Source organism: Meleagris gallopavo, chromosome 5 (assembly GCF_905368555.1).
Source record: "Meleagris gallopavo chromosome 5, MGAL_WU_HG_1.1, whole genome shotgun sequence".
NCBI classification, from domain to species: domain Eukaryota; kingdom Metazoa; phylum Chordata; class Aves; order Galliformes; family Phasianidae; genus Meleagris; species Meleagris gallopavo.
In genome coordinates, this window is record NC_139408.1 from 49,597,877 (window position 1) to 49,619,561 (window position 21,685).

The 21,685-nt window shown below is 41.4% G+C and overlaps 1 protein-coding gene across 11 annotated transcripts in view; it reads left to right on the forward strand.

Annotated features, from left to right (window-relative positions):
• Positions 1-246: 246 nt before the first annotated feature.
• Positions 247-21,685, forward strand: part of TRAF3 (TNF receptor associated factor 3) — a 69,370-nt gene continuing 47,931 nt past the window's right edge. For 7 of the 11 annotated variants that reach the window (XM_085225661.1, XM_085225667.1, XM_085225668.1 and 4 more), the window contains exons 1-3: positions 247-387; positions 1,279-1,334; positions 18,905-19,046. The gene's annotated coding sequence lies outside the window, so the exon portion shown is untranslated. Of the gene's footprint in view, positions 388-1,278; positions 1,335-18,904; positions 19,047-20,077; positions 20,206-21,685 lie in introns of all 11 variants that reach the window. The other 4 variants (XM_085225663.1, XM_085225664.1, XM_085225665.1 and 1 more) reach the window with 4 other exon arrangements.

The following is a 21,685-nucleotide window of genomic DNA, read 5'->3' on the forward strand; positions in this document are numbered from 1 at the left end:
CGTCCGCGGCCCCCGCGCCGAGTCCCCCCAGCAGCCCTCCCCGCCCCGAGCAGTCCGCCCCTCCCGCGTGCCGCCGAGCTCCGCGCTCCTTCAGCCCCCCGCTTTTTGCCCCGCGGCGGCGGGTGCCGAGTATCGGCGGCATCAGGTGCAGCCGGCTAAGGCAGGCCCGGCCCCCGGCTGTCGCCTGCGCGCTGAGCGGCCGGGCCGGGCCCGCCCCTCGGCGTGTGAGGAGGAGCGGGTTTCGCCGGGGATTTCCAGCCTGAGCGGGCGGGAGAGGAAGTGTGGGGCGGGGGGAGACGGCGCAGAGCGGCAGGGACTTTCCGTCGGGCTGGCGGTCGCCTTCGCCGGGCTCCGGCTGCCGCCCCGCCGCCGCACGCTCGCTCGCAGGTAGGGGCTCGGCTCGACCCGGGGACAGGGTGCCGCGCCGGAACGGGGCTTGGGGCTCCGGGTGGGCTCGGGCTCTCTCGGCTCCGCGCCGTGCCCCGGCTCTCGCCTCCCGCCCGGCCGAGGCACGGCGCTGCGGGGCCGGGCGCTCCGCCTGTTGCCGGACCCCGGCGGGGACGACGCGGGCTGTGCCCGCCCGGTCGCAGCCCGGCGCTCTGCAGGTGCCCCGTTTTCTCTCGCTGATTTTCACCTCTCCTCCTCAACCTCTTCTTCCCAACCCCACTTTCCTTTCTGCCCTCCTCCCGCCGCCCCGGGGGCTGCGTGCCGCGGGGGAGCCGCCGTCGGGCCCGGCCCGGAGCCGTGCGGGAGCGGCGCTTGCGGCGTTTGATGTGGCGTTTGAATGCAGAAGCCTCGCTCCGCTCCTGGCTCCCTCCATATGCGGTGCTGGGGGCGGGACGACGGCCTTTAAAGGGGCACCGCCGGCAGCCGCCGCGCCGCTCCGCTCCCGGTGCCGAGCGGGGCCCCCCGCGAGTCCGCCGCCCTCCGCGGCTCTGAGCCCCGGCAGCGGGGCGGCCGGCCCCGGTCAGCGCGGGACATCCGCTGCCGCTGGCACGGAGCGGGCCCGGCGGTGCGGGAGGAGTTGTGGACGGAGCCACTTTTCCTACATACAACGAATGGCCTCTCGCTGTCTGGCGGGAGCGAGCAGCGCTTTGGTGTGTGTTTTTTTTTTTTTTAAATTTGTTTTTTATTTATTTATTTATTTTTTTTTACGCCACCCGTCTCCTGCGCTGTTTTTGCAGCATTGCGTTTTGCTGGCTTAAATTAATGATCGTGTTGTAGGGTTAGGGAAAATAACGAGTGTTTAAAAGTTTATACTGAGTCATTCCTCTGCAGATGAACCTATGACTGACTCATAATCTGAGAACTGCAGTGGCTTGTAAAATAGGAAGGTAAGGCATTTACATCTTGATTTATTTGTGTCTGAGATCTGGATTACGTGTGGAGAAACAACTGAGATGGTCTTAATGTTGAAAGGCGTAATCTTGCGTTCTGCCAGTCAGAGCCTGTGTGTGACATGAAAGGCTGTATGTGCCCCTCTGGGTGGGTCCGTTCCACGCATTAGAACATTCTTCATCTTTTTTCTGCTTCTGTAGTAGTAAATGTGGGAAGTTCCGATGATACAATTGGAAATTTGCAGTCTCCTTGTGTCAGGGACTTCACTAGCGTGCTGAGATCTATCAGAGTCCTGTGCATTGTGGTATGTGTGCTTTTATTCTTCAGTAGAGCTGTGTATTTTTCACTGTTGGTTCGTCCCACGGAATGCAATGTGTATCAATGCTGTGCACTAATCTCAACTTGCATTCATAGACCAGAACGGAGCTCAGTGTGTGATGTAAAGGCACACTGGCTGGATGCAGCACAGCGGATAAGCGGCTAAATATGAAATAGTGAAGTCTATATTCAGAATGGGTATTGACTTACACAGAAGCATGAATTTAAAGCGTGCATTGATTGTTGGAGTTACAGCTGAAGAGATGATAACATACTGCATGTTTTCCTTTAAGATGCGCTATTTGACTCAAAGTCTCTATTAATGGCAATCCGTACTGAAGAGTGTGTATGGAGTAACGTAGATATGAATGTTAATTATTATGCCTAGGGAGAGGGTTTTGATGTTAGGACAAGAGGTACTTGGATGTTTGGACTGAATCAGAGTTCTTTGTGGCTGGGCTGGGAAACCCCTTTAATACAGCCTGATAACGGAAACACTGATGTGTCATGAGTTTGGGCATTGCAAGCAGACTGCACTGGGAGGTTAGAAAAGTTGCTTCGGTACAGCGAGAGAATGGTAGGTGTTTTACTGAAATCTGACATTGATTCAGAGCTTCCAACAGTAGCTTTACCTATGATATAGAAAGGTGGAATGCATTCAGTATCAGAGCAAATTCTCTTCCAAAGAGGGTGCTGAAGGAGCAAGTCTTCAGGCTTGCCAGAGGTCCTCTTGCAATCAGGTTTGGTGATACTGGCTTTGGGAAATGGTTCTGGTGTGGATTTAGAGAATTTGATCACCATCACGTCAGCGTATTTACTGTTGGTACCTTGGAAAACCGTTTAAGATGGCAGTACTTAACAGCAGTGACAAAAAAAATTCTTAAAGGGGTCTTACCAGTCTGTGCTAACACAGTTTGTTTTTAAAGCATTTCAACATTTGCTGCATTTTGGATCTTTATATTGTTCTTGTCCATAATACGAAGTTTAAGTGATAGAAGAGGACTATGTTTTTCGATACCATATTAGTAGATATTGCTAAAAAAGCCAGCAATCTTAATTTCTGACTTTTGCTGTTAAATCACTGGTACGTAAACGCATTGGTAAGTAGGCAATCAGAGTTCTGATAATAAAAAGTAAGGCAGTTTAAAAATAGGTATGACTTAAATCTAATCCAGTATTCTGAATTGGCTTTGTATGAATAGATATTAGACATTAGAATGTGTTATTCTTGCAGTATCTCAGATGATGCAACAGCTGGATTCCATTTTTTTGTTATAATAGTGTTTCTTAATTGAAGGTGCTGAATCCTATGATGTCTGAAGACTACTCATTACAGATTGGTTTCAGATGTCTGTGTTCTTGTGCACAGTTCCTTTAAAGAATTGCCAAGACTTAAGGTTTTTGTTTTTTTCTTTTAATGGCTGTGGGTGGGTACTTTCTGAATATGATGCTTGTATTTAAAACCTCCTGGCATTTTTGGCCTATGGCTCAGGAACACCAAAAGTGGTAGGAGAGAGTGAAATCAGAGATTTCAAGATGTGATATGGGGAAAAGAAGCCAAGAGAGGGAGAGTTGTCTGCGTTTGTGCATCAAAAGAAAGGTATGACTGTAGCATAAGGAAAAGTGCTGTAGCCATGCAAGGTTTTATTGTACTGGTTTCTTAACCTGCAGTGATGAAGTGGTGACATAGAAACCACAGCAGCAAGGGGCTGGCAAAGAGAATATAACTGGTCTCCCAGCTCTGCCTGCTGGAAGCCCATACTATACTACTAGTGGGAAAGTCAGTTTATGCTTGTTTTGAGAAATAACACTTTTCAATTTCTCTGTCTTTAATATTTTTATTTTCTTTTTCAGACAAGAGAAAAAGAGAAGGGATAGAGAATTCGGAGAAAAGGGGTGGCAACTTGCAATGAAAGATGATTAGGTGTCTGCAGAGTAGGAAGTAGGAAGAGGTGCTCACTTGTCTTTGCTAATGGGAGTGAAGAGAAAATAGAGCCCCCTGAGAGAACCTAGAAACCAGTAAGGAAAGTATTAAGAAGAAATATCAAAGAACTTAGGAAGAAAATAAGGTAAAAAGATAATTTGATATTGGAAATTGTGATACATGTGTAGTTCTTTTGGACTTCTTTTTCTTCTTGGAAATGTTTTCTACCCTAACACATACAGCAGAATATTGTTGCCATTGTGACTTCAATTGCTACTGACTGTTGGCTTTATAACCAGGTTAACAGGGCAAGTGTCTCTAAAATTATACTTAGCAACTGTAGGTCACTAATCCTCTCCACACCCCAAAAATGTTAAGCCTTTGATTTCTATCCTGTTGTTCTTCCGTGCTGATTTACTCCACGTATGCAAAGTGTGATTCTAGTAGAATCCTGCATTTCATCTAGTGAAGGGCAGCACGGCAAGAGAAGTCTCAACATGCTCAAGGATGCAGAAGTTCCATATTGGACTTATGGTGGCCTCTGTCCCTGGCTCCCCTGTTCTGTAAACAGGGTTATTGTGTTCTTTGACATCAAGATTGATTGCTGCAAATTGTAAGCATTAGAACTGCATTGGGCATAGCAGAAATGCTTTAGGTTGGAACGTTTTATAGTTCCACTATTACTTTATATACTGTCATAAAAGGCTCACTTGTGAAATAGATTTATCTGCTGTATAGATTGAACGTTCTGTAGGTTATTTACAATGATAAAATCACCAATAATTCTCTAATATGGTATAAATTATCTGAAGTGAATATAGCCTTTCACATATAGTATGCAAAGCAAATGCCTTAAACAAAACTTTACTGAAGGAAGTCCACACAGCTCTTGCAAGAGTGAGGGACTTCTCTTTTACATGCTGTAATGATGACTGTATGGAAGCTCATTACTACAGAAGTTTAATACTTGGAGTAATGCTGAACTTACCTGAGTTTGTGGTTTCCACAGTAGTAAAAGAAAGCATCTTTTGGTAAGCCAAGTAAGATACAGCATTCCAAACTCATCTTGGGTGGGTGTGAGTCTTCACAGTTTCTTAGGCCTCTAACAAAATGAATTACTTTGATTTGGTTTGTCTTGAAAAGCCTGTTGCAGGTGCTTCTGTAAGATGCAAAGTGTCTTTCTGGTTGCTACTTTGTTATCACATATTGCAGCTCTGTCTGTTAGGAGAAGATGGCCTGTTGAAGATACCAGTGTAAGATGTAGGAGACCTAGAGGCTGTTCCTTGTTCTTGTAAAGTTCTGTACTGTAAGTCATTCCGTGCGGCCAAAGCAATGAGGACCTTTGTTGCGCTTCTGAGTGGTGTGACATCATACTGATGTCCCAGGGGCAGAAGGGGGATTCCAAGCCAAGTTTTCTACTTCCCTGGGGAGCATTCTCATAGTCAGCCACTGGCCAGTTAAGCGTAGAGTCACTTCCTTCTCTTCAAGCTCTTCTGCTATGCCAGGAATAATGAAAACTGTGCCTGAGAAATGGAGTAAGAGGAAGCATGGTGTCCTAGTCAAGTGGCTAAGAGAATTACTGAGATTAGGAAAGGCATAGAGCCTGCTGGTGCGCCTCCCACTGGTGTCTTGGTTATTGTTATCTGGTGTATTTAGCCTTGATACTAAGGGACTGATACTTAAGTGCTTCTAGTATTAGGCAGTAGCTGGCTGGAACTCCTGAGAATACTTATCGTACATTTTGTGGCTTGTATCTGCCTGGCCTCTGGCCCATTCTGGTTTTGTCTTTTCCTAGTCTGTAAAAATGGAAATAGTGGTGCTTTCCTGCAGTCTGAGGGCATCAGAGATGATGTGTTGAGGCAGAGCCCGGCACTACGAGCATTATCCATGGATAAATGAAACAAATTGCATGAGCTGTGTGTAAGTATCCCGTTCTGTCTCTTCTGCAGGGCTGTACCATTCTGCTCCATCAGTCTTACATGGCAGGAAATAGAATTTGCTTCACAGCTCTTGCATTGTTGTGTACAGCAAATATGCAGTGTTTTAGGAATCTGAGAGTACACAACAATTTGTCAGAATGGTGCTTTTACTTATTCCCAGCGTTCTGCTTTGATTGTTCTAGAGCACTAATAATTATTCCTTATTCTATAGAACCAGCTTACTCTCACAATAAATGTGCCTAAAATAACTTCTTAACAGCAAAGCCCAGCTCGTGAACCAAAATTTGGCAATGTGAATGAAATTTGTTATGTAAGCTTGCCCATGTGCATGAGAGAGAGAGATAAATAGGACAATTGCTGGAGTTTTCATAGTGGGTATGTAGTACCAGTAAACTTTACCAGTTTACTATCCACTTCTCTGCCTTTCCACAGAGAAGAATCATAGAATCATAGAGTTGCTCAGGTTGGAAAAGACCTTAAAGATCATCATGTCCAACCACAACCTAACCATACTACTGTAACTCTAACAACCCTCTGCTAAATCATGTCCCTGAGCACCACAGAACCTTCCAAAGAGTAAGTGTCCTTGAGTGATGTCTTCTGACCATTTATTTGATGACTTCTCTAAGTCTTGATTTTTGCTTAGGAAGTACAGCCTTAAATTTTCCATCTGCCTTCTGCTTGTTTTATTCTTCTTCAAACCATCTCAATTGACTCCTCTTTCTCTATGTTATACAATTCAGTTATTAATGAAATACTCTTATACAGACTGGCCAAACAACTTGAGATGGAAGAGAAATGCAAACAATGTAAATACTCTTAACTTCTCAGGTTTCTTCCTTTGATTCATGGAAGTGCCTCAATTTCATAGAATCATAGAATGGTTTGGGTTGGAAGATCATTTAGTTCCAGCCTTTAAGATCATCTGGTTCCAACGCCCTGCTATAGGCAGGGACACCTCCCTCTAGACCGGGCTGCTCAGCACCCCATCCAGCCTGGCCTTGAGCCCCTCTGGGTAGGGGGTGTCCACAACCTCGCTGGGAACCTGTTCCTGTGCCTTACCACCCTCACAGTAAAGAGTTTCTTCTTAATATCCAGTCTAAATCTGCCCTCTTCCAGTTTAAAGCTATTTCCCGTGTCCTGTCATTACGTGCCCTTATAAAAAGGATTGCTTTCAGTCATTCCATATTCTTTTGTTGTAAGTTTAAGTTGTGAAGGAAAGACTTTATTCCGAGGTGTTCTCATCTCACATGAGCAAAACAGCTGACTACATTTTCCCATTTGCTTTACTCCTCATTTTCATCACTTTTCTTCTTGAAATACTTATTTTCAGACTTGGATTTATTTTCATACTTTTGACTAATAATCCTTATCTGTAAAACAGCTTTCCTTTGACCTCTTTGTAGCTGCCTTTTTCTTTTTCCCTCCACCCAAGATGAGTTAACAGGCTCTTCCAGATTGCCAAAGATGGACCTACAGCATACCCTGCTATTGTCTGAAGTCTGCATGTCTTTAAATCTTCAAATGCTCTCTTAATATGTCCATTTCACTGTTCTCTTTTGTGTTCAGAACTGTATCCTTGAGAGGGGAGCAGTGTCCTTTTGCATTTCAGTTCAGGAAGCATGCCATTGGTAAATTTGCATTTCTCCTTGCTGAAGGTGTCGATACATAATGGAAATACCAATGGATCCTGCATTGTAGTTGTAGTAGTGGACGTTGCTGCTGTGTTGCCTGTGCTGCTCGGCGGTTTTTTTAATCTATGTGATAGTAAGGTATTTTGACACTTTCTTGGAGCACGTGCAGAAGAATGCTCTTGGCAATCCCCGGGAAGGTAAAACAAGTTTATTGTTATTTGTTGTTTGTGTTCTCCATCTGCTATTTCTTGGCACCTGGGCCCATAAATTCCCCTTCTTTCCTTCTTATAAATTCCTGAAAGCTTTACTTTCATTTTAAAAAAGTTTGTTTAGCAATCTAACTTTGAGTATTTTACCCAATAACTTCTTGAGGGAGTTTAGGGGATTTACTCTCCCCACTGTTTGCCTGTGGGTTTTTGTTTCTTTGTGTTTCTTTTTCTTCTTTTTTAAAGAATTAAGACAAGCAAACAAATTTCTTCCCACAGTGTTCTGTATGAAGACATCCTTCCAGAATAGGTGTAGAAGGGGTTTGGAATTATGTTGCTTGTGTATACAAAGCCAGTAGTACTTATGGCTGAAGTATACTTTATAACATTATTCACTAAGAGGTTTGGTTTTTCATACAAACTCAATATATCAGTTGGCTGTTTAGAAATGACCCGATAGGTCAGATAGGCTTTGAAAGTCCTTTAAGCTGTATGTAAAAAGGTGGTTATTCCAGAGCAAGAGCAAGAGTGTCAGTGTGCTGCACTAGCTGGCAAAGCATGGGGTAGTTGAGACCTTGCTTGCAGTGTTGTGATGTAACAAATGATATGAGGAAAAAGGGGACAAAATGCAGCAAGGAAGAAAGTACTTATAGGTCCATTTCATATGTAATTGTATGCTCTCCTGACATGTTTATTTACATGAGAAAATGTTGTTAATGAGACAAATAGTGGAAATTGCCAGCAGTCATCTTACTGCATGCTTTACTGATGCTTTTTATTCATTTACTGCCCGTCTCCCATAGTATGGGAACAACCTTAAAGATACCTTGGAGAGCTGGACTTGATTTTTAGCAGGTGTAGATAATGACTTTGGTTGTTGTGGTTAAGAGTCAGCATTGTCCTCAGACTTTTCCTTTCCCTCTGTTTTGCTTTTGAAGAGGAAGTTTAAACATTCATAAGGTATTTTTAAACCATCCTTGCTTCTTCACAAATATTTTGTTTTTACGTATTTTTAACTAAACTCTTATCTCCTGCTAAACAAACTTCCTACTGTACTTAATAAATTTGCATGTGAAGTATCTGCGAAAAAAGGGCTGTCAGATTGCTGTCTGTGGAAAAATGATTTGGCTTCTCTTGTAGATAATCAGTTTTTGTAGCGTAATAAATAGGCCATGTGTTAAAGTACCAGTTGTTAACACCTCTAAAATAAAATGTTTGTCATATTAAAGAAGGGGAAAAAATTGGTGAGCTCTCCATTAGATGGTGCTGCTGGGATTGAAATATTTATATACCTAATGGAAGCAGACATCTACCTAGAACTGCTTTTACAACCGCCCCAACCCCCCCTATTTTTTTTTTTAATGTTTTCTTTTTATTAAAATACTTTCCAAAGGCAGTGATACTTAGATTTTTTTTCAGTTTGAAATAAATAGGTAAAGTACTGAAAAGAAAGGCTGTTTCCATGGGAAGGAGGCATGGAAGAAGCAAAGCATACGCTTTTTGCATGGGTGACTTAGATTCTAGTAGCTGCCTCTTTTGTTGTAACTCTCATCTGTTTGAAAGATGGCTCTGAGTTACTTTCATACTCCACTGCCATGTAGATGAAGATACTGTAGGTAGTACTAAAGAAATGCAGCGTCAAGAAGTACTTGATTTTTAAAATCCTCAAGTGAATTAGACTGACCATTACAGTGTTAACACTCTTATAAATTGGAGTTCAAGTCTTCTTGCTGCCTGCTGTCCACTTAGTTTTTCCTTTTGAAGAGCAGCATTTTGTTTTAACTGAACAACAGAGTGATAGTATTCATTTGCACGAGCCATGGCTGGTTTTCCTGGTTTTCAGGAAAACCTAAGGCAACAGATGTGGTGCCTATCTGTAGGCATATAGTACTATCATAAATACCATAGCTTATGTCAGTCTGAATGGTCTGAAGTTGTTGCTTCAAACCTTGTCAATTTCCCATGTGTCTAAAACCATACCTACCTTTTCTGCATATCTTGGATACTTTAGGACATCTAAAATTGAGCTTAACACCTGTGATTGGACACTCAACTCTTCATACATAATAATTTAAAACAGTGTGCATTAACAAGCATATTCTTGCTGTTAGGACTCCTTCAAAGATGGCAAGGCGAGGCTGGTGAGGTCTTTGATATCTTTCATACCACAGAGCTGTAAGCAGAAAAAAAACAAAAACAAACAAGAAAAAACCCTCATAACTTAATTTTTAGAAACAGTGTTGGTCAACAGGAAGAGAAGTTATCTGTGGGTGCTGAACAAGATAATCTTTAAGGTCCCTTCCAACGCAAAAACATTTTTGATTCTTGATTGGGTTCATGAAGCCACAATCCTCTTCCTGTTACAAGTATAAGTATTTTTAGCAGGATTTAAAGAGTACAGGTGATTGTGACCGGTCAGCTAAAAATGTTTGGTAGCATTGAGTGAGAAATGTAGCAGAGGGATATGTATATATGTATGTATATGTATATATGTATGTCTTTTTCTTTTGACATTTTTTTATTCAAAAGCATGTGTGAAGGTTGGCTAGCAGGACTGGCTTAGCAAGCATCCTCATCTTGGGGTTGGAAATTTAAAATTATTTTGGATCTCATGTGTAATTTTCTCAAGAAAAGGAAATGAGATCCTTGATTAAATTCCTTGTTTGCTTTTGAACCTTACATTGGGCTGTGTGATTGTAAGTTGCTCTTAGTTCCCCAGAATCAAGTAGGTTGAAGTAATAAGGGAGAAGGTTGGTTCTCTTTGACCTTAGTCATCCACTTGGGGAAAAACTTAAATAAAATGTTACTTAAATGGTAACGGTTATGCGATAACTGGGGAAATGGACAAACTGTTGTATGAGAAAATGAGAGCTTCACCTTGAGTCTTTTATCATTAACTTGCTGTTGGCTAATAGTAACATGTGAGGGGGCTGTTAAAAGATAGTGGTTACATACAGCTGTATGACTTCACATCAAATATGAACTTGCTATTCCTCAGTTACATGATTTGGCTTTCTGAGTTAGGCCAGTACGAATGTGGCAGTGAATCCAGAAGAAAGTAAGTCATGCTTGGTCATCTTGAATAGAGACTAACATTGCTGTAGGATCGTGTACAGACAGTACAGTGTATAGACAGGGTATTGATATTCTTGTTTTGGGTCTCTACTAGGAAGATATTAGCAAATCTTGGCCTTCCTTCTTCCCTCCTGTCTTTGCTTATAGCTGATTAGGTGGCTACCATTGTGTTTATAGGTGGCTACCATTGTGTTTATAGGTGGCTACCATTGTGTTTATAGGTGGCTACCATTGTGTTTATAGGCTAAGACTTCACAATTAGTAGGACTTATCAGTATATTTTGTAATGCTTAGATTCAAGGAATAGCTATTGTCCGTGTTGCCCAAATAGAATCAAAAGCATATCCTATTAGAATGTTCATCAGAGAGGACAGCCAGGAAAGAAGGGACAAAATATTGTAATGCGTTAAAAGTGGTTTGTTTTTTTTTTTTTGGCAAAAAAAGTTGAAGGGGTTCTAGAGTCTGGTAAAAGCAGTGTTGTAATAGATCCACTGAAAATAGATGGCAAAACTTATTTCTGCTTAAGAAAAACAACAACAAATGAACAATCAAATATGAAATTTGGAGTAAATGAAGGATTTTATTTGCATATACATTCTTCAGGAAAGGAGTGTGGGTGGGACAGTGCTCTTATGTTTATTGATACACAGGAAAGCTCTCGATAAGAAACTTGTCTTGATTTAGCGATGACAAAGAGAGGAAAGAGCTGGTTAAGAAACAGAAATAAAAAGTAGCTTGTGAAAGATTAACTTGAACTGATTAATTCATTATTTCTAGGAAACGATGGGGGAAGAATAACAAAATAGAGAACAGTAGAATAGCTAGAGTTCAGAAAACTTGTAGGATGCCATAGGAAACATTAGAAACCAAGAAGAATTCAGTAATGTTACCTGCTCTGTTGGGAAAAAGTGTGAATTACTGATTTGTACTTCCTTTTGCACTGGCACATAGCAGCAGACCTATTTGCTTAAGTCAATACACTGCTAATGACCTCAGATCCAAGAAAAAAAAGAAGTTGAAGCTAGGTGAGAATGTTAAGGGTAAGTAAGAAAGAATGACGCAGGCACATGGAGTAAAAAAAGAGGAGTGTTTGAGACATAAAACAATATCAAACTAGTGAAGGAGGTAAAAATATGTTCTCATTATCTTTCATATCATTTTGAACAGTAGGAAGATATTGTTCCAGCAGTCAGTAAGATGGGAAAAGTAACAATAGTTGATGCCAAGAGGAATAAAGTAATGAACTCTGCTTTTTTCTATGTAAGAATGAGGTGATATAATGCATAATCCAGCTAGCGGTTAACTCTTCAGCATGTTTGTGGTGATTCATAGAGGTTAAATGCAATTCCAGATGTTTTTTAGTGTTTTATCTTGTGATTTCTGTGAAATGAGTAATGTGAAACTGAGTAGCAGAATTATATTTACCAGGAAAACTAGAATAAATGTAACTTGTAAACATTTGCAAGATAGCAGAATGATGGTAAAAGCTATTAGAATTTTTCCATAGGATTTTTATCACAGTTCTTTTGGTGTCATGATTCGACATCTAGGAGACTGGGTTAAGATGTTCTGTTTTACAGGATGTAGTTGCAGGGATAGTGTGGAATGAACTGGAAAAGTGAGAAGAAGGATGCCAATAACTGTGATTATCCTCTGATACACTGCCTAGGCATCTATTTTTGTCTCCTGAGGTGGTTAAAATTTTCAACAGTGATTTAAAGGATTGAACAATAGAGAACGCAGCCATTACTTTTGCAGATGGACACCAAACTGAGATTGCGTGCAAGTTCTCTGGAGAACAGAATTCCAATTTAAAATGAACAGGTCTTGATTGGGGTACAGTCATTGGCTTTGGGTAGCTCACTGCTCTTAAATTTTTGTATAGCCTGCATTTTTCTTGCATCTTCAGTTTCTCTTGTTCTCCTGCTTTCAAATACTGAATCCAATTCAAGATGTCATTGAGCTCGAAATACTTGGCCTACAGCCTCATCCTAAATGAAATGCCTAAGTCTGAATTTATGACCAACATGTCAGTCCTGATGCTGTTACAAGCACTGAAATGAAATGGCATCTTTCCCCTATTTGTAAAACAGACCCAGAGCTGTAGTGTGCTGGAGTTGTCTTGATACCATGAATGCTACTTAAACCACCAGTGAATATAAGTTTTACATTGTATGAAGTTGTGAAGTGAACAGTAAAAATTAAGGAACCATGTTGTAATTTTTATTAACACTACAGGCATGGTAAATTCAAAGGGAAAGATGTGAAGACCAAACAAAGATACAGCAGAATCTTAATGGCTCTTGTTAGTCACTGGGGCTCAGGCATTAGAGCCTATCGCCAAGTATTAGATACAGTAAGTAAAATAGGATCAAAAGCATTTAGAGAGCATATAATAATTCACATGTTCATGCATGGCCTGACTGCCCTGGTAGAGCTTTCTGAGGTACTCTCTTTAAACTGATGTTGTTTCTTTGTTCTTCTGCTCTCTACTCTTCCTCCTGTAAATAGGAACACATTTAAGAAACCCTTAATCTTTGTACTTCTGAGACATTTTTCTATGGCCCCTGATTAAGCCACCCTGTGTATTGAGATGTTCACTGCTTGAATAAAGAGGTCAGCATATAATGGCTGTAATTAGTACAGAAGAGTTCAGCTCCCATTGTTCTAGGCTAATGCTGGATATTCATCTGTTTTCAATAGCTAGAGATGATGTGGTGACTGGGTCATTCTTTGTGCAGTTGCAGGGAATGGTCAGTGCTCTTTGTGACAGTATTACAGCTTTGCCATGGTCCTGGAAAAACAAGTTAGAGAAGATGGTCCGAGTTAACTAACTTTGGAAAAATAGGAGGGATGGGAATTGAAACTGGGCTGATGACTTTTCAGTGCTATGTCAATCGGTAAAACCAGTATGGAACATGGCAAAAACTGTATAGTGGAAGCAAGTACGGGAATGTTACACATCTTCAATCAGTTGCTATTGCCTGTAGTTTGCCCAAACATAAGAGTTTCTGGTCCACACTCTTGACTTGGAAACAGTCGGACTGTAGGTGTAAAGTCTGAGAAGTGAATACATTTGTAGTGAACACTCAGCTGCTTGTGAATAGTGATATAATAGAATTATAGAATCATTTGGGTTGGAAGAGACCTTTAAGATCATCTAGTTCCAACCCCCCTGCTAAAGGCAGGTATACTACCCACTAGACCCAGTTGCTCAAGGCCCCATCCAGCCTGGCCTGGAACACTTCCAGGGAGGGCACATCCACAACCACTCTGGGCAACCTGTTCCAGTGTCTTGCCACCTTCACAGTAAAGAATTTCTTTTTAATATCTAGTTCTGTATCTACTCTCTTCCAGTTTAAAGCCATTTCCCTTTGTTCTGTCGCTACATGCCTTATAAAAAGTCCCTCCCCAGCTTTCCTGTAGGCCCCCTTCAGGTAATGGGAGGCTGCTATAAGGTCCTCCCAGAGCCTTTTCTTCTTCAGTCTGAAAACCTCCAACTCTCTCAGCCTGTCCCTGCAAGAGGAGGTGCTCCAACCCTCTAATTGTCTTCATGGCCCACCTCTGGACCTGCTCTATCTGCTCCATGTCTTTCTTGTGTTGGGGGCCCCAGAACTGGACTCAGTACTCCAAGTAGGATCTCATTAGAGCAGAACAGAGGGGCAGAATCACCTCCCTTGACCTGCTGGTCACACTTTTCTTGATACAACCCAGGAAACAGTTGGTTTTTCAGGCTGCAAGCTCCCATTGCCTCATGTTGAGTCTTTCAACCAGCACCCCCAAATCCTTCTCCTTAGGGTTGCTCCCAAGCCATTCTCTGCCCAGCCTGTATTTGTGCTTGGGATTGCCCCTACCCAGATGCAGGACTTTGCACTTGGCCATATTGAACTTCGTGAGGTTGGCATGGATCCACCTCTTAAGCCTGTCCGGGTCCTGGATGGCATCCCTTCCCTCTAATGTGTCACCTGTACCACTCAGCTTGGTGTCATCAACCAAGAGGGGGCTTCTTAATCTGCCTGCGAGCAGAGTACAGTAGAAGGACAGAGGTCTCAATTACAAGAACAAAGGAGTCTTCCAGTTGTGTGGTGATATTCTGTTTGCCTTCATCTGCTCCTTTCTTCCTTTCTTTATAGGATTACACTAGGGGCTAGCATACATCTGTTTGCTGCTGCTGCAAGGAGTTCTTTTTTTTATGTGTTCTTTGCCTCTTGTCTGGTTTGCTAGTACTGCTTTCTCTTTTTTTTTTCTGTCATGGTGCAGTTTTGTATTACTGTACTAAGGCCCTTTCCTTAAGCAAGTGGAAATATGTTATTTGACAAGACCTTCTGAACCCTCTGTAGCATTGTATTCCTATCTGAGTTAAGGAAAAGTGCTTTCCTGGCATGACCCTTGCTTATGGCAGTGGCTCAAAGGTTTCTGATCTTTTTAGGACCATCTTTCAAAAGAACAGATTAAACTTGTTCCAGTATGACTTCTGATTGCATAACACACTAGGAAGAGCTGTGCTTATACTTAAAATTTGAAGAGCATCAGCTGCCTTTAGGTGGAAAAACTAAGGCAGACCACAAAACCAGTATTGTTCTGGCTGTGGTTTTTTGATAAGGCAGGGAGTGCAGCCTGGTAGTTCATGGAAGGTGAGGACTGGTATTCGCTTGACGGATAAAGTTAATGAAGCCAGTGAAAATACCATGCTGTTCAGACCAATAGGAAGGCTGGGTGCAGGGTGAAGGTGCTCAGTTATCCTGGGGAATGTAAAAAGCTGTGCTTGGTTTCTGGAAAAACTGCTGGCAACTTTGGATCTTTGGGACAGTTCATTGCTTTGGCCACTACAGCTCAGATGTGTTGTATTTTACTTAGGTAATACAGCTGCATTACTTGTCTTGGGCTGTATGTTCCAAGCATAGAACTTGAGCCTTCAGATAAATGTGTGGGTTCATCCTCAGATAACAGTTAAAAATATGTTTTCTGATTTCATAGAATCATAGAATGTACGGCTTGGGTTGGAAGAGATCCTAAAGATCATCTAGTTCCAGCCCCAGTGCTGTCGGCAGGGTTGCCACTCACTAGATCAGACTGCTTAGGGCCCCACTCTGCCTGGTCTTGGTAACGCCTCCAGGGATGGGGCATACACCGTTTCTGTGGGCAAACTGTTTCAGTACCTCACTACTCTGAGTAAAAAAAATTGCTTCCTAATTCCTTATCTAAATCTTCCCCCTTCTAGTTTAAAACCATTCCTCGCTGTCCTATCCTAAATGTCCATGTTAAAAGTTGATCTCTCTCCATCTTAAAAGCTCTCCTCAAGTACTGGAAGACCACAAAGCGGTCTTCCTGGAGCCTTCTCTTCCCTAAACTGAACAAGCCCAACTCCCTCAGGTTTTCTTTACAGGAGAGGTGCTCCAGCCCCTCTGATTATCTTCATGAACCTCCTCTGGATCTGCTCCAGCAGTTCTATGTCTGTCTTGTGGCAGGGGCCGAGGACTAGATGCAGTACTGCAGATGAAGTCTCTTGAGGTCAGAGAAGAGGGGGACAGTCACCTCCCTTGCTTTGCTGGCCACTCCCCTTTGATGAAGCCCAGGGTAGTGTTGGCCTTCTGGACTGCAAGTGCCCATTGCTGCCTCATGTTGAGCTTTTCATTCTCCAGGACCCTCAAGTCCTCCTCAGTGCTGCTCTCAATATGTTCTCCCAGTCTGTACAATACCTGGTATTGCCATGACTGAAGTATAACACCTTTAGCTTGGTATTGTTGAACCTCATTAAGTTCACATGGACCCACTTTTCATGCTTGTGCTGGTCCCTTTGGATGGCATCCCTTCCTTCTGTTGTGTCAACTATACCACTCAGCTTTGTGTCACGAGCAAACATAGAATGGCCTGGGTTGAAAAGGACCTCAAAGATTGTCTATTTTCAACCCCCCTTCCATGGGCAGGGTTGGCAACATCTAGGCCAGGCTGCACAGATACACATCCAGCCTTGTATTGAATGCCTCTGAGGACAGGGCATCCACAACCTCTTTGGGCAACCTGTTCCAGTGCATCACCATCCTCTGAGTGAGAAACATCCTCATACTGAGCATGTTCTCAATCCCACTGTTCTGGGTCATGATAAAGATGTTGAGGAGCACTGGTCTCAAGGCAGACCCTTGAAACACCACTCATCACTAGCCTCCACCTGGACACAGAGCTGTTGACTACAACCCTCTGGCTGCAACCATCCAACCGATTCCTTATCCACTGAGTAGTCCAGCCTTCAAATCCATATCTTCCTTTTTCCAGTCACGGGGGCTTTACCTGACAGCTGTGACTTTTCAGATGCAATGGAGAGTGGCCTGGCAACTGGGGATGCATGTCATGGGGCCCCATAGTCTTGCAGACATTCAATCTCATCGGGAGGTCTCTAACCTCTTTGCTTACAGTGGGATGGTTTTTGCTTCCTCAATTCCCACCTAGTAGTTTAGGAATGTGAGAGACTGAAGCAAATAACTTTTTGAGTAGCTGTAACCATGTCTGTGGTTACCATTTCTCCCTTCTCATTTATTGAGGGGTATTCTGAGTTCAGCCTATTTCCACAATGGAGGTGAAGGGACCCACCATTTCGTGCCCTGGGAAAAGAAGGGGATGGGGGAAAGGAAAAGGTAGGGAGATGGGCCTGGATGAAGGAAAACAGCTGCAATGAGCTGAAGGAAAAACTTGTAGTAGTGGAATGTGAGATAACACAATATCATACAAATATGTTTGGAAATTGAAGCTAATAAATCAAATAAAATCCAAAAGAGAGAGTTTCTGAAGCTGAAGTCCTTACTCTAATGTTGTAGGTGAAGCAGCCAGGGAACAGAGAGAGGTCTCGTGACTCCCAGTTCATTTTATCTTTCCCTCTGAATGGAAAATGGAAACGGAAAAATTAAGTCTTCTGGGAGTTGTAGTTCATTCTGCTCTTCTGAAACTGAGAAACCAGAAACGCTGACAATCCATGGAACTGCAGCATTCACTCTTTAACTTCCAGTGCACTGCATGATGTTATGATGTGGAATACTGATGAAAAACCAAGAAACCATGACAGGGGGTTATATTCACCTTGGTCTTTCTTTTCTAACCAATATACCTGCAGAATCCCTTATTTTTTACATCCCTTGCCAAGTTTTGTTCCACCTTTGCCTTGTCTTTCCCGATCTACGCCTGGATGGCATTCCTGTACTCTTCCTAAAGTGCCAGTTGTATTTCAGTGTTAAAACAAATGTGGTCTTTCTGCTTTTGAGCTGCTATATAGTTAGATTTAATTAATGTTTGATTTTTGCAATCTAAAATACTCTAGAACTCAAATCCTAATACTTCTGCAATGAAGATCCACAACATTAATTAAAAGTATTTGCAACTTTCCAGAAGTTGTATAATTAAAAAAAGAAAACTTAGTCCTTAGCATTATGAAAAAAATAAATAAAAGCAGAAACTAAGCTATAAGCAATAATCTAGACAATCTGAATTTGTAAATTTATTGCATTTTCAGCAGGCTAAGGAGAAGAATATCTGAACTGTGAAATGCTTTGAATTTATGCTCTGATTTTATTTTGAGCTACCTGATTGATTTAAAGCCGTTATCAACGTCTGAAAAATGGAGGAAAGATTCTCTCATTGTAGTTACTCTGAGTGAACTGGATTTTATCCTGTAGTTGTGGTGGAGTATGTTTTCGTTGGTAAAAGAAGGCAAGAAAACTTTTCAATTTGTTACTGACTGACTGCAGTGATCGTTGGCTCTCTTGTTGGCTTTCATTTCCCAGTAAGGTGAACATGGAGGAATTAAGACGGTATCGTGCCTTCTTGTAAATCCATTCTGATTGTTTCACAAATAATCATTTTTTTACAAGAATAAATTGGTAGCTTAAACTGCATTTAGTTCTCAGTATTGCAACTCAGATATGGCCTTGGTATGCTAGCCAATGGGTTTTAATGCTGCTTGATGGTGATATTAAGTCTACCTTTGTTTTCAGTCTTTGTATGTCCTCTCTTTTTCATCTGAGTATGAACGTTTCCTTTGCTGAATAAGTTGAAGTACAGTCGCTAGTAAAATTAGATCTGTGTTGAGAAATGGAGCATGCATCTCAGATAGATAGTTTCTTTTCTTGGTTTTGGTTCAGGTTAACAGAAGTATCTTTACATCTGCAGTTTCTGGAAATTTAAGAACACTGTGAACCTCTGGCCAATAAAAATTTTCCCATTATGTAAAACATTCTTGCAGATCAGCTTGACTCACTCCGTGGTGACAGTGGTGACTTCCTCCATGAAGTAAATACTTTTTTGCAATGAATTTTCTGGTCAACTAATAAATTTCAGTGTGGCTTTTTGAGTTGATGTAGTTTGTATGGTTTCATGCAACTTTAATGTACTATTTTTCTTTTATGCCTTCAAGCTTGAGAGAATTGTTTCTGTATATTAAAAGAAGACACTTGAAACCAATTTTAGTTTTTTGTTTCCCAGCAGGAAAGCCTGAGTGCTTAGGCTTTAACTGAATCAAGACCAGGTCTCAGCAGCAGGAGACAATGTATTAATCCATTGGAAGTACACACTGCAGTCTTGTGTATCACTGTGATTGTGCTGTGAATTTTTTTCATGTAAACAGGTAGGTTGTGATTTTTTTTATTTTTTATTTTTTTGCTATATACATTGTTTTTTGTAATTTTAGAAATCTTGTGACAGTTGTGTGAGTGTTGTTTTCTCTTTTTGGTTTTGTTTTGTTTTGGGGGGGGGAGGGGTAGTGGTAGAATTCCTGTAACTGTGTGAAACCGTAAAGTACCTTATTCTCCTTTATGTTTTCACATCTCCAAGTTGATGGTATTAATTTTACAAATTGTCTTCAGTGCTTGAACTTGCTTTCGGGTGTGATGCCTCAAATCTCAAGCAAGTTTCTCTTGTTTCTGTAAGCCAGCCCTCTCATAGCACCGCTCTTCTTTTGTGTCTTCCACACAATCCAAGTGGACTGTTTAGCAAATTCTTCTTCAGTGTCTGCTTGGTGGAGTTACGATGTCTGATAGTATATGGAGGTTTCTTTATTTATAATTTTTTGGTACATTTTATCACTTTTATTCTATTTGCAACCAAGGTAAGCGTTATTATCTCTATTTCATTGAATACCAGTGGGAGAATTGTTGTGGGTTTTTTTTTTGTTTTTTTTTTTTGGAAATAGCTTACAAACACTATAAATGTTAGCCACTTCCTTAGTCAAGAGGAAGAAATATTTTAGAATGGTACATTAAATATATTTGGGGTTCTCCTTTCCTTCCTTGTTACACCTTGCTTTTTCTGAGTTTGGAAAGAAAAGGTACTTCTACAAAAATCTGGCAGTCCTGTTTGCCTTTGGTTTTAACTGTAAAATAAGTTTGGACGAGTGAAACAGATGCTCCTTTTAACTTCTTGACAAGAACACAGAATATTCCTGAGTTCTCTGGGTGAGCAGTAGGGGTCGTGTCCTTAGAGAGCAGCAGCAGATGATACTCTGAGACTACAGAGCATGAGATTCTGTGTACTGTTTCTCAGAGCAGGTGCAGCTTTATAAAGCTGGAAGCTAGAGAAGTTCTTTCAAAACTTTGTATGGAAAAGGAGTACATCTGAAGATTTTTTTTTTTTTTTTTTTTTTTTTTTTTTTTGCTACAGTTCTTTTAAGCATTATGACAAAGAACGTTCCAAATACCAAAAACTCTGGGAATCCTGAACGATTGGTCAAGCAGACTTGCTACTTTTCTGCAAGAATTTCTTCCTTGGCCCTAGTTTGTAATGTAATGGTAGGTGTTGTTTTTTTTCTCCTAAGAGAATCCTTGATAGTGTGTGAATCCCAGTCAGGAGGCATCTTGACTGCACGTGTCTGTCTTGAAGGAATTTTCAGTGTCCTGAAGCAATATAAGTTAAAAAGTGTTGTTAAGATGCTACTTTTAGACTAGATGCAGAAACTGAAAACTACTTAAAAGATCTTATTTTACCATTTATGTTCTCTTTTTGGGGGGAAAGGTCCTCCTTTCCCCCAGCTTTACTAAGATTTTCTTGTTGTTGTTCCTTATTCTAGTTATTTTTTTCACATTTGGCAATTCCCAACTTCAGACTGAAGCTGTATTGTACAAAGTAATACTCATATATGAAGAGATGGGAACTTGATAGGGTGTTCAAGTGAGGAGAGAGAAAGGAGGCATTATACCTTCTTCCTCAGTGAAGGAGAACAGAAAAGTACATAAGTGCCCCAAATCACGTAGAAAGTTTGTACTTGTTAGTTCTTCTCATATTTTAATTTTTTTATCCCTATTTCAAAGCCACTAGGCTTTTCCCCTTTTCAAATCTGTTATTATATATTTTTAATGTAGTACTTAATGTTAAGTGTACAAACCAGGGAAGAGGTTCTAAACTGAAGATGACCTTTGGCACTGAATAAATTCTTAATAATAACCGCAAGCTTAAGTAACTGAAACTTTGCATGGGACCTGTGCCATGCTGGAGAAGAAAGAAAACAAAACAAAAGAAAACAACCCATGCTGTAAGACTACTATTTCAGTGCCTGGAAACTCAGGAACCCCTGTGAAGAGTAAGCTAAGGACTTGTGAACGGCTGTGAGAAAGCAATCTTTCTCCTGTCTGTGGGTGGGGGAGTGAGTAGTAGATGTGTTGATTATATCTGTGAAGCTGTACCTATGTTGCCCGTTACCTTTTCTTTAAAAGGTCAGTGGAAGCCTAGTTGAAGCATGCCACTAAAAACAGGCAATTTTTTTTCACTACTGGGAGCCAGAAGCCAAAAGGATTCATGCACATGAAATTTCTTTCCAGTGTCCTTCCTGCTTTTCTCCAAATTACATGTTCTGAATACTGGCTCTTGCACCTTCTCCTGGAGCTGCAGCAAGAGGTCTGGGAGAGAGGTACAGGGTGCTGAAGGGCTGCTGAAGGTTGCTGTTCAGTAAAAAACAACAACAACAACAACAACAAAATTGTATGAACAAAAAATAGATGAAGAAAGATGCTAGAGTACAAAAGGAAGAATAGTAGAAAAAATCCTAGAGATCCTACCAAACTTATTTCCTTAAACCCACATCTTATGTGGCAGGAGATTATTGAAACAAACTATACTGTAAGTTTTTGCTTCCTTTTTGGGCATCTTCAGTCCTTCCCTACCTGCATTTTGTGTAGCCATCGGGAAGACTGCAGTGCAGTAATTGGCAAGGATTACTAGGAGGGAAAATCAGGCTGTGGTGACTCCTTTTACTGAGATCTGCATTTGGGAGCA